The sequence below is a fragment of the Drosophila nasuta genome, chromosome 2L, assembly GCF_023558535.2.
Source record: "Drosophila nasuta strain 15112-1781.00 chromosome 2L, ASM2355853v1, whole genome shotgun sequence".
Taxonomy (NCBI): Eukaryota; Metazoa; Arthropoda; class Insecta; order Diptera; family Drosophilidae; genus Drosophila; species Drosophila nasuta.
In genome coordinates this window covers 4,873,028-4,887,060 of record NC_083455.1, presented here as the reverse complement: position 1 = coordinate 4,887,060, position 14,033 = coordinate 4,873,028, and the positions used below count along the sequence as shown (strand labels likewise).

Below are 14,033 nucleotides of genomic sequence, written 5' to 3'. Positions count from 1 at the left end.
TTGTTGCTTGGCTGCTTGGTTCAATGACACTGCTTAGGTGCTGATTTGATTGCTTATTTAAATCGAGTGACGTTGTAATGGCAGGCTGACGTGCTGTCGACGTTTTTTGATATTTAGACAATTCACCATGTAATTTATATATCAACTTTCACCTGACAATCTACATTTTTCGTAATGCGAGTGGATCAAAAAAATTAATTAATTGCTTTGCAAGTTTGTTGCCTAAGTCTTTTGTTGATGGCATTATTTGAAGAGCTTAGTTGGTTTTATTGAACTCATGTTAAGATTTGCATTTGTGGCATCCAATTAGAAGAAATAAATTTCAATAAATTGTTCATAAAGTAATTTAGAGTCGGGAATGAAATCTGCTTTATAGATCGAGAAGCCGACTGATGCATAAAGCATGCAAATTTGCAATGCAAATTATGGAGAATTCAAAAAACTTGTATTTGTGTTATATTCTGGCATCCCTCCCCTACTTATATGTGCCCCGATTGAACTGATTACTGGCAATCAATTCTCTTTCATATTATTTTATGACTCAAAGAAATTTACATTTTATGATACGTACCAAGCCAACACCCACAACACAGCGCATGTTGCACACGAGGCAAGACTTCTTGGCATTCATGGGGCAGCATGCATATCGAATGAAGCTATAAAATGTTTAATTGCCAGAGCAAAGCGCCGTGTGTGGCAGCTTGGGCAACGTTGGCTTGGCTTGGCTTGGTCAATAAAGCAACATACATATGCATAAATGAATTTTGTTGACCAGCTGCTCGGCAAATGAATGAATATTTTCTTTATTGTACAAATTGGAGGCATACCGGCATATCAAGAGCTAATAAAATTGTAATTTCCATTTCTTATATATTGTATTGTAAGATGTATTTATGTAAGAGCACACAGGCAACAGCAGCAGCCTCACAATTGAGTTGCTAAATATCTCCGTTAGCTGGGCGTTTGCGCGCAGACAATGCAACAAATTGTTTTCATATTTTTGTTTTCTCGTTTTGCTTTTGTTCAGCGCCGTCTTTCACAATGCCCGAAAAGAAACAAAAAGCCTAATTGAAGGTAATTTAAATTGATTAACCTAAACGCAAGCCCACAACACATCAAGTAAAAACTTGTCCTAGGTTGGGCTTCGTTTATGTTGTCGAGTGTTGACTGCTCACTGACTGCCGCTGCTCGCCACGGAGGTGTAGTCACTGCAGTTTTCAACTGCTCTTTTCGAATTGGCATTGTTAACGAAAAAAAGACAAAAAACGACAACAAAGTCGTGTGGGTCGCTTGTCATATGGGTGGCAATATGTTGAATATGGTAGCGTGTTTTGAGGTGTTTATGGTTTAATTAAGCACGATGAAAAAATAAATGAAAGGAAAGAAACTGACGTTGGCTCAACAATGTCTCAGAAACATTGCCCAAAACAAAAGACTTAAGACACAAACTTGATTTGACTCGACTAGCATACGAGCTAATTAGGAACACAATAGTAATTATGTTAAGACGATTGAAAATCGACACAGCGTCAACTCATGTGCCCAAACCTAAAAACCTTGAAGTCAGCCAGCCTAGAAATACTTCCACCTCTTATGTCATCAGTCATGCTAGCTACATTTCCATGAAGCGCACGTTATATCCTGGCTGGCGCCGAAATTAATACGAAAGCCAAGCCAAAAGCCAACATTAAAAACATCTATTTTTTGTAGATATAAATGCAAACAAATTGCAAATGGCTCGACGTCTGCCAAAGTTCATTGGAATTAATTCTAAGCAAAACGCAGCTAACGAATGATTTATATAGAATTTTTTTTTTATTGGGATTTGTTTTTTGTTTTCAGCATTCAAAATAGCAATGTGCAACCATAAAAGGCAAAGCTGATAATTATGACTTTGAAACGTTTGGATATGTCGGTTTTTTATTTTGTCTGTGGATTTTTTACTTTTAATCTTTTTTTGTTTTCTTGTTTTTACTTTTAGCTATGCGCAATTTTTCGTTCGCCCGAAATTGTACTCACAAAGAAAACAATGTGATAAAATTGTCAGCAAATAAAATTGAATTCCCTGCATATGCAAATGGCATGCTCGGGTGTGGTGTCAAAAACACCATTGAATTATTGCTATAAAAAATTAAAAAAAAAAAATAAAGGAAAATTATGAATATTTTTTGTCAGCATGTACATTGAACTTTTTTCGGCATTGCTATTAGAATTATTTGTTGTCAATTTACAATCTATTTATGAGTGAAATATATCGATAGTAGACGGCGAAAACCTTGCCATTTATCAGCAATTGATATGCCCTTTATGTGCATATTAGAACTGAGTCTGACACGTGCTTCGTTGTCGTTGTCACAGCTTGACAAAAAGTGCTTGGTGATTGCAGTGCTGAAACTCGCTTAATGTCAACGCCATCACGCCAGACACTGAGTTCTAGCTGTGACATTCAAGAGACTGATAAATTGCCAAAAAGGCGCGTGGCAATAAAAATTATCGTAACTCTGGCACAAGGTAATGCTAGAACTCCACACCCAGTTCTTTTGGATCGTTGTTTTTCGTGATATCGTTGGAGGTGACAATATATATAAGTTTGTTTCCTAAGTCTTTTGTTTCGAACGAGTCAGAGACGAGATGAGAAACTACAACTCATGATGTGTGTGTGTGTGTGTGTGTCCACAGAGATGCATGAGAAAACTCATTGGATAATGAACGTTGCTGGGTGGGTGAGAAAAATGTAAATGTTGTGTAACACTTAGTTGCCGGAAATAATGAGTAAATGTATTTTGACTATGGTCGTTAGTAATGTAAACGCATTTAGAAAATCAGACATTACATTTCAGAACATTTAAAACAAAAATACTTTATAATTTGTGGTAATTTTATGGAGAAACTAAATCCAGAGGAAGAACAATGAACAAGTTATCCAGAACATAACTTGAGTTTCTTGCAATTATAATGAACTTTCTTATTGCAACAATTTCAGTTCACATTATTAAAGGGGAAACCCTTCATAAAATTCAAAGAAACTCAAGCAATTGTCCGTAATTCTTGGCAATCTCAACTAAAGTCATAATAAAGCCTGATTTGGCTGTGCTTTGCCAACACATCGATTGTATCGCAAACATTTTTGGCAAACAGCTTTGTTATTTATTATATAATCGAATATAAATTAGAGACCAAAAACTGGACAAAACTTAAATAAATAAATCAAATGACGATTGCACACTTACCTCTGGCTCTGGCGCGATAGTCAGACTTTGATAGCTCTTTTTAGCATGTGTCTTACGCTCCAATCGAAGTCCACTGAAGGCGTTTTTGGTTTATGCTATATTATTGTTGTTATTCTTGTTGTACTCGTATTCAATGTTGTTGGTGTCGACTCTGCTGCAAAACCAAATGCACTGGCGATTGGCATCAATGTCGCTTGGCCGCTTTTTAAGCTGCGACTTTTTTCATTCGATTTTATTTTTATTACGCTCACACACAGACACACACACTCATAGACAGCAATTGAAAACGCGTGGTTTCAATTTTTGTATCGGTATTATTGAATAAATAAATAAAAAACGCGTAGTCAGCGAAAAAGCAAAGCAAATCAAATCATCGGAATAAAAATTATTGAAAATATATCTACCATATACATTATTTATTTATGTATAAAAAATTAATTTTCAATGATTTTTATGCCGCGGCATGTGGGCGACTAACTGAACACAAACAGCTGTTTGTGGGCTTTAGCTAACTACAAGCGAATAAATATATATCTGTATACAGTATTTATGTATATATGTAATTCTGAGCGTTGCACTTGAAAAAAGATATACTCGTATGTATGCAAAGTTAACGAAGAGCAGAGACGCCTTTCCCTTTCCCTTTTTATTTGTTTGTTTGGGGGACTCGGTTGTCGCGTCTCGTTTTTCACTTTCTTTACAATTGTTTTGAAATTGTAACTTTTGCTGCTTAGTCTTTGTGACTAAAAAGCGGCACTTGCGATTGCGTTTTAAATGCGCCTGCTTTGCGTTTCACACTCAACGCTTGGCTTCACTTTAATTCACGTCGAGTTCAGCTTTAGACTTGGCCTGACACTGAGACGGAGAGGGAGAGAGAGAGAGAGATAGACTGACATCAGCCAAGTGGCTAAAGAGCTTTATCACAGACAGTCACAGAACAAATAATTTAACGTTCATTTTCTTTTTCTATATTATTTATTACTTTTGTTTTTTCTTTCAGTTTTTTTGTTGTTATTGTTTCGCACTAGTTCAACGCCTGCGCTAAATGTGCTTATATTGTATGTGTATTAAGTATATATAATTTTGTTTTTTTTTTGTTGTATTTTTTTTTGCTCGCAACTCGAACTCGTTTCTCGCTTTCAGGCGAGTCAAGTACTTTGTGTATCTTGTGCTCAACCGAACCGACTGTCTCGCACGCCAACGCTATACTAAAAGAGTTTTCAGCTTGGCCCGCGCGTTAAATAAGCCCGAGTCTGACAGCTGGCTCTGCTCTGCCCTGCTCTGGTCTGGTCTTGCTAACTTGGTCTGTATCTGAGTATATCTGCTTCGTCGGTCTGGGCTCGATCGGGCTGCCTAGCCATTGGATGATGTCAGCTTTTGTGGCCAGAGAGTGTTGCGAAGAGAGAGAGAGAGAGACCACAAACGGAAGTGTAAAGAGTAAATTGCTTTATGGCTCGGCTCCCTCATTGTGTCGTTGCCTCTCTTCGGTCTAGACTCTATAGACTCTAGAGTTTATATTGATTTTCACCCACTTGCAGTAGTGGCTGTGTCTTGGAAATGACACCAGATAAACTAATTGAATATTATTTGTATACTGTGTACACAAAAGTAACAATGCTTTTGTAATAAAAGTTGATTTACTGCTGTCATCCCTAAAAAGGAGCTGCATATTTATGCAGAGTATTTATTACTCGTAAGTAATTTCTATGAAGTCATTCGTAGTTATAGAAAATGGGAGACAGCATATCCTCCTAAGTTCATTTACTGAATCGATTAATTATTTTGTAAGAATTTGTAATTTATTGTCTTGCAATTTATTATTTTGTAAAAGATTACTACGATTTTTTTCAATCTTACATTGTATCATGGTATATTTTATTATTCGATTTTTAATTCTCATTTATTTTTGTTGTTACTCTTTAGTAGACGTTGATAATAAGTAAAGTGTATTTATTTTATGAAGACGGCTTTATCAACTTGAATTTCTGCACGTCACTTGACAACCCTATGTCTACTCTTAAATCTCACGCTCTCAACACTTTTGGCCGGCTTTTATTTATTTGCGCTCTGCTCTTACGTAGTCACCAAGAAACCGGCATTTGAGACCGGCTCGCGTTCGTAATAACGTAACGTAACGTGACGTAAGTAAAGTTGCGTATTTACGCAAAACAAAATTGGAATTCTTGACTTTTCCAAAAAGTGTACTCGATGTGCGTTCGAAGTGAAACGTTAATTCGTGGAAATATAAAACCACAGGTGAGCTGACAAAATATGAGCATATGAGACAATAAAGATGTGTCGGCTCTGATTGACTAATTGAATTTTAGTGCTTTTGACCATAATTCATAATTTTGGCTTGGGGCATCGCTAATCCAATCCAATCCAATCCCATTGACGACAGCACGAAATGAGTCGATTAATTAGAACAACAACAGAGCAGACAAAACATGCGATTTGCCCCAATGCTGAACGTAGGCCGTGCTCCAATGCAGTTTACAATTTGCAAGCAAGTCTAGACTGAGAGTCTTACCTCTACCTACTCGTAGTAGTTACACTTACTCACTTTACTACACGCACTGGCATAACAAAATGCATGTCAAGTTCAGCCAAGTATCGCTCGCTCTCCACCTCAGCCCACTTCACGGCCCTCCACTGCATGCTGAGTACCGAGGAAGGTCCCAAACGGCACTCGGGCGTGAAGATCGAACTGAGAACAGATACTGATGAGCCGCCAGACTGCGTTCGGGCCCTTTGCATCTATCTGTGCCCAAGTTTTTGTACGAGGTGCACTTGTAGTAGTGATAATTGTATATATTTGATGTGTGGCTGGCTCGCCAACATGGCCATCGCACATTCGAGGGTTGATCAGTGTGTAACTTTTGCGATTTATTATGAAGAACACAAATTACAATAAGAAAACTGCTCAAAAAGCACAAAAAGCGTTATCGATATATGTATCGACAGTGTTACCAAGCGTAGAGCTGCCAGATTATGTTAAGATAAAAACTAAGTTCAAACTTATCGATATTGCTCATCAGAAAAAACTTCCTTATTTATTAAAGTATCATCTCTAGCACTATGTTGAAGAAGGGATAATGAAACTCGGCCTTTAAGTTCTGTTGTGAAATTCCGTATTTTCTTTTACTATTATCTATGAAGTAGAATGATCTTATATTTATTAAAAAAGAAAAAGATACAATTAAAATTAACACTTACGTATTTCTAAAGCACTGGCAGCAAAGGCCTTCGATTAGAAAAAGGAAAGAAAAAATATTATGAACTAAAAAGCTTTCAGAACTTTAACATTTTATATCCTCTAAATAAATACTAAAATTATTTATCATCTTGAGTTAATCAATGTAAAAAACTCTTTTATCGACTAGAAAAAAATAATACAGTGAAATACGAGTACAATATAAACATATTTACATTTATTTCTTTTCATCTTTCAGTCTTCAACAAGTGATTGAAAACTAGCACCCAAGTTAGAAAATTACAACAAAAAAATTAATTATTTTGTTTAATTTAAAGTTAAATTGAAACATGTTTACAAAGAACACAAATTAAACACAAATTTGCAGCAAATGGATTTGTTATTAATATTTTTATAGAAAATTTACTATCAATAGATCGCACCTCGCATTTATGCTTGCTAATGCTATTGCTCTGTCCCTGTCAATAGTATCTATGGCTTTTGGCGTGGCTTTCGCTACACGCGCCACTTGACCCTTTGGGCCTTTGGGATCAAAACGTGTTGCTGGCGGTGGCTGTTTCGCATTGGGGAATTGCAATTGGGATTCGTATTTGGTTACAGATTCGGTTATTGGAAACAGCAGCAGGCAAAGCAAGTCAAGCATGGCTAAAATGAAAATGTTGTCACGCCATTTGGAAATAGCCTCAATTGTTTTCAGTTACAAATTTTGAACAAATCGCATTTGAAAGTTATGGTCCCTGTGTGGGACGCTTTTGTATTCCTTTTTTCACTCTCTGACTGTCTGAGTGTGAGGCAAACAAATTACCGGGACTCTTTGCTTATGGGCAAATCATTTCTGTTGTTGATGTGTGCTTGGTATTTTTGGAGAACACAAATGGAAAATGCGTCCTTTTTCGTCAGACAATTGTGGTTAATGGATTTCAATTCCAAATTGGACAACGTTGTAACTGATATTGTGAATCAACCGACATAAGTTAGAGTGTAAGGAAACGATAACTTAGATAGTTTCAGACACAGTTATATTAAACAAAACATACGTATGTAATTTGATATTACGATTATTATACAAACTATACAAAGGTGCCGCAGAAATCACTAGTGATTTGGGAAATCATCAAGCACTGAAGTGTTTGGCCGGCACAAGTGATTTGACTAATGATTTACAACAATGTTAATTTTAAAAATTTAGTCAACAGAATATTTCATTATTTTAAGATTAATCAAAAATTTAAAAGTCTATGAATCAATGAAATTTTGTACATTTAGGTGAAGTTACATTACTATTCTTAGCAAAACCACTTGCAAAATAATCGGTGTTTTAGAAATCACTGAAAAAAAGGGGTCTGTGGCACCTAAAAGTGAAACATTTGAGGGGAAACGTTTTCTGTGGCCTCTGATAATATTTGATTGTTTCAATTTTATGAATCAGTAATACAAAGAATCCTAGTTAAATATCAATCATACTTTCGGACACAGTTCAAATGTCAATAACACCTAGAAATATAATCGAAATTTACGCAATAGCAAATTATAAACAAATGAGGCGGCTTTTTGCCATTTGCCACACGTGCCTGTCAAACTTTTTTTGTATCTTTTTTTTTGCGTATAACTAAAATGCCGCAAGCCAAAGTACAAATCACGTTTTTCGCATACCTCCAATAAAAAGCAAATACAGAAAGCCAAAAGCCGAAACATTTGACGCATGCATTTTGTAAGCTAATATTTATGTGTGTTTATGACTGCTTCCTCAACGTTTACTTAAAGTTTTTGTTGTTTGTTTATTTGTTTGAGTTTGTGTGATTTATTTTGCGTCTGCACGGTCTCAGTTTGTCGAGTTGCATGCTTGACTAATTACTGAAAACATATCGTGGCACTAAATTAGCCGCATTAAAAGCAAACAACCGAACTCACACCGAGACAACTTCACATGATGCAAAAACAAAATTATATACTCGCATATATTTATTTGTTAGATTTGCGACACGCCTTTGAGTCAGGTAAAGGTTCATCAGCCGTTGTTGTCTGCCTTTTGCTTCCGGTTTCTGGGCGCCAGCTGCAGGTGAGCATTTTTTATTATTTCTTTCTTATTTATTTGGTTATTATTATTGTTGTATTTTTTACCTTTTATGACATGTGTTTGTGCTTGTTGTGTCATCCTCGTCACATTCACAGTGCATCGTTCAAATGGCTGTAATGTTTATTTTGAGAAATTCTCAAGTATTCTCAGTATTCTCTACTCGTAAAGTGGACATTTTAAAGTACTTTTTAATGCTGGGAGCTGACAACAATATTCACTATAATTATGTCTGCTTATACAATTGTGTTGTATACGTAATGAGTATATGCATTCATCGAGTATCTTTTCATTTTGGTTTCGTTTTGAGGATTAGGATTGCAAAAAAAATATGCGTTTATATATTAAAAGTTTCGGTAGAGATAGGAATGCAAACAAATTTTGGATTATACTTCATGTCTTTAAGAAATAAGATCACTTTAATCAAATAATTGTTTATTTGAAGTTTGATTCACTCAAACAGATATGTCCAATTAAAATCAAATCAAGGTCATTCAACAATTTGTATACTTTCCCCTTCATTAATAATAATCAAAATTCAATTCCATATGAGCCAAATTTCTTTCTATTTGTCCATTCGTACTAATTAAAAGTATGAATATCCCTCGATTAGTGTACATCTCAATATTATTGCGGAATTAGCATTGGGTTCTTGTAAAAGTTCAATGGGGCTCTGGAAGTGGAGAAGGCTGTGTGTTAGGAAATATAAGTTACAGGTAGAAGAAGGCATCCACGACTTTATTAAGTATATATATTCTAGATAAGTCGAGACAATATAACCGCACGAAACATTGGATCAAAAAAACTTTAAGAGATAGAACAATCATTTTTTTCCGTCAACGCTTGTTATTTATTTTTTTTTTGCAACGCCCACTTTCGCCATTAAAAATAAAAGGTTCTTAGCTGTTTGTATGTTTGAACTAAATGGTATATTCTAAATGTGTTGGTATATCGATACACCAATTATACGCTTCGGTTTTTTTATTTATTAATTTGGTATATTGGTATATTTGGTATTAAATAGTACCACAAAGTTTAGCATAGTCAAGCACTCTCAACTGTAGCTTTCATACTTGTTTAAATAATTCTTAATTACTTTTAAAGTATAAAACGATTTCTTTCGCAATATTTACATTTTATTTATATGCAATATTTATTTTAGATTTTTATTTTTTTGGCATGGTTTAAAATAAGAGGTAAATGAAATCCTAATAACTTGCTTGACTTAAATGCTTTTGCCCCAATCAATTTATTGTGGTCAGCGAGTAGAATTAATTTTGGCTTTGGTGCTGCCGATGACATATGTTTTATGTCTGCGCTTCGGTTGCTGACTTATTCGTGCTTTATGATTGATTTACGTCTAATTTGCATTTGTTTATGTTACGTGCCCCTTTTGTCGAAATACTCGAATTTATGCGACATTTATGGTGGGAATATGCTTTGAATTTATAATTTGATTTTGGATCTACGCCTCTTACCACAGTCTGTGCGTTTGACCACGTGCAAGCTGTGTGTGTGAACTATTTGGTTGGGCGTGTGTAATAAAGAATAAATATTAAAATAAAGTAATTTATGTCTATTTAATTATTAAATGAACGCATGCGTGCCATACTCAAATAGGATAGTTCGCACAAATTGAGTCATTTCGTGGCATTAGCTCTGTCACAGCTTGTGCCATGGCTGAATCGTTGGCTTAGTTGAACGGCTGGATGGCTGAGTGTCTGAGTGTCTGACTGTTGCTTGTTGGTTGGGCGCACGTTTAACCGCTTAAACTTTGGCCTTAGCTAATCAATGTGCATCTTGGAGTGTAATGTGTGGCGCAGTGCCAACTAGGCACAGCCAATGTATGTATCTCTCATGTCTCATGTCTAATGCCAGAGGCGAATCAAATGACTTAGGCAACAAACTTGGCTCACATGCTTTATAAATAGCTGCATACATAACACTTTGTTGACCCAATTTCGCTGCAAAGCTGTCTTAAAACTCGGGCGCGCTTAGGTGAACCTTTTAAAGAGCTATTACATGTTAAGCTAAAAGATTTTGTACGCTGGGCTTGCTTTGCTTTGCCAGTTCAGTTGCTAGTCGCTCGGATGCCAAAACCAAACCAAACCAAACCAGACCGACAACAAACAAGTAGCAAATTTTCTGCGTTGTCTCGCGGCTGACTGACGTCGTCAGAGTTCACAACATCTGCAAATCACATGGAACGCATTTTGCAAAGCCCCGTCCCCAAAGCGTGGCATTATGTATATAGACTAAAAATTACTGGAGAAGTTACTTGCATACGTAACTGAATGGACCGTGGGAAGAGAGGATGAAAACTGTCCAAAAGTGTTGCATTAAAAAATAGTATCAAAACTAATTAGTCACTTGTTGGATGTAAATCTGGCAACCATACTAGTGTTCATCTGGTCACACTGTCAATAAGTATCGATAAATAAAATTCGTTTTAAGTTCTACGCACAGCGCAACAGACAACAGAATGCAACTACTTTATATAGTATTAATACATCAATAAAAACTCTGTTATAATAAAATTACATCAAGCTTACCTCAAAGAGAAATTCTTCATCGATCATAGACTCAATCTCCACACCTCTGTTATGTATTTGCTTTTCGCAATTCTTGCATAAACGCGTATAAACAAGAAAACCACATTTACCCATAAAAACCGCAATAAGTATTTTTTTCATGACCATTTTTGGGAGCCTAAGTGAATAACTGACTTGGTAACAGACTGCTGGCCGCCTTTGTTGAAGAAGTTTGCCAAATCGTTTGCAAAAATGTCTCACAGATAATGAAAATCCAATGGGAGAAAAAACTGATTTCAAATGTGTTTTACGATCGCGTAACTGGAAGCTTTGAGAAAGGCAATGGGCATAAATTAAGTCACAGTGTTTCAATGAAAATAAGGCAAGCAAAATGACAGAAATCGAATAACTTGGGCAACGAAACTGAATGCAATGAAATGTAGTTATATAGAAATCACGGCCTAGCTACCCACTGCATTTAGCATAATTTTAACACCTAATATTTATGGCCAAAATGACAGCCCACTCTATCTCTCTATCGAGTACTCGCCGTGAGTACTTGTTTCTGTTAGTGTGTGTGTGAGTGTGTGTGTTTTGTAAGTTATACATATTTATGTGCTCGTTTTGTATGCCAACAACTGTCATCTGGGCACAGCCTGCGAGTGCTATAACAATTACTTTACTCAACACTTTAACCAGACAATCAAATTCGATGCCAAATACTGTCAACTTGTTCGCACTTTTTGCACATTTCTGCGCCTCAATCCTATTCACTAAAACCGGGGCCCACTGCATACGATCTTAATGTGCAATTTGTGTGTATGTGTGTGAAGCACCCAAATAGAAGCCATGTTCAATGATATCATTTAGCAATGAACTGCAACGATGGATTTGTACTTGTTCACTAAGTACTGCGAGAGAAGTTTTATAGGTTTCCTATTCGAAATGAAAAATTTAAGATTTGTAAATACAAATCAATAAAGAAATCATTGTAAAAAGCAAAATAATAAAATTTTGCTATTTAAATTATTAATTTCATTTTCTTATGTAAATACTTACATTTTTTTTTATTATTTACTTCGAATAATTATATAACTTGATTACGCTTAGCTGAATTTAATTTAATGAACTTAAGATTATTAGTTATTGTGTTCACCTAATATGATCTGTTTATTCATTCTATAAGCTCTATACATAAACAAATGAAAATAACATATATTCAATTATAGCGTACTAAAATATATCTACATTTATTTTTAAATAAATATGCAAATAGTTAATGTTTTTATTTTAAGTGGTATTTTAAGTGTTATTTTTCGATTCTACATATTCAGCTTTTGATCTAATATAAATTACATAAATATTTTCTATAATATTTAAATATTCTACAAATGGAATGCAAACTATTATTATGAAATGTAAACTTAATTTTAATATGCAGTCCACACACTATTTTATTACTAATAATATTAAAATTCAAATTGTAAATACTTTTGAAAGTATTTTTTTCTTATTTATTTATATTGTTGGCTTATTATTTTATCCCAGTTACAGATGCATTGATAGTAAATTTACATTTTACATTATTCACACTCTGATCACAAAAGTAGATTATGAACTATTGGAACCGCCCTTAAACTCAACGTAAAATGCAAAAAAACTGTACTATGAACGTATTGATTAATTGCTGACATGATAAATACGTTGCGCCTAAATGTGACACAAGTCTATAGAGTAACATAGAGACAAAAAAAAAAAACAATGAATAGAAAAAAAGCCCCACAATGGCAACAACCACAGGCAGATAGATATGTATAACCATAACAAATCATTTGTAATTAACACGCGTGGGTCTGACACTCAGAGTCACAATGAGTAGAAATACGAGTAGTCGAGTTGTACTCGCACTCGTATTCACAGTCGCATTCAGACTCGAAATTCGAATTAAAAATTCATTTTCGCCACATGGTCCAGCTGCCATATTGGGAGGGACGACATGGCAGCCGATGGAAAAAGATGGCGCGAACTTTAAATATTTGATATATATAATGAATTAAATAGTTATGTAGAATCTTTGTCTGTGCTCGCACCATTTTGGTGAATCTTATTTAAATGCGCTTGGCTTGATTTATCTCATTCGGTGTGGCTCTATTATATTGTATTCTATTTATAAGATTCGAGACTCGAGACTCGAGTATTTACGGCATTTACAAGCTATATAAATTGGCTGACTGTGTACGGTCTGGCTATTTATTTAATTATTTATTTATAATTAAATTGTTTATATACCCGTTGATTGTTGTTTTGACCATTTCGGACATTGCGCCGAACAGGAAGCTAATTAGTTTGGCCTTTTACGGCATAAACTATGCGAATGATGGCTGCTAGTTGGGGGCCTGTTTGGTAGCATCTCTTAACAATTTGCATGTTACTTCAAGATGTGTATCGCGTGGTTGACAATCTACAACAAAAAATGCGCTCTCCGAAATGGAAGTGGACGTGCTGCGTAGGAAATGGCTGAAGACACACACACAAACACATACAAGAGTGAATATTGTTAATTAAATGTTTAAAAGATAAGCCGGGAAATACAGATGAATACGAGTATGAACTTGACCATGTCACAAATATACTATTCATTTTGAAGGACAGGAAGAGCAGCGGCAACTTTCAGTTTTGTTCGCTTAAGCATGTTGAGGAATAACTCAATCAGCATTCATATTTATCGAAGCCTAACAAGCAACCGCACCCAATACACACAGATTTGTATTAAAAGCCTTTCCATCTAATGAGCTGAGTCTGAAAGCCTTTGCTGATTTAACACGGTCACTCACCACTCGCCATTTGCCACGCCCATTCGCATAGAGGGATTTAATTTAGACATTCACTAGCTAATTTCACGACATTGATATGACAATCAAAGTGTCAGCTTAGCTAACTCTTAATTCCTGTTAGAGAGCCTGCAATTCACACATGAATCATCA

At 35.4% G+C, this 14,033-nt stretch overlaps 1 protein-coding gene across 10 annotated transcripts in view; it reads right to left on the bottom strand.

The window, feature by feature from the left end:
- LOC132785271 (uncharacterized) overlaps positions 1-4,433 on the bottom strand; it is a 46,884-nt gene extending 42,451 nt beyond the window's left edge. For 4 of the 10 annotated variants that reach the window (XM_060791344.1, XM_060791325.1, XM_060791315.1 and 1 more), the window contains exon 1: positions 3,231-4,347. The gene's annotated coding sequence lies outside the window, so the exon portion shown is untranslated. Of the gene's footprint in view, positions 1-3,230; positions 4,349-4,386 lie in introns of those variants that run through there. The other 6 variants (XM_060791309.1, XM_060791361.1, XM_060791300.1 and 3 more) reach the window with 5 other exon arrangements.
- Positions 4,434-14,033: the final 9,600 nt, after the last annotated feature.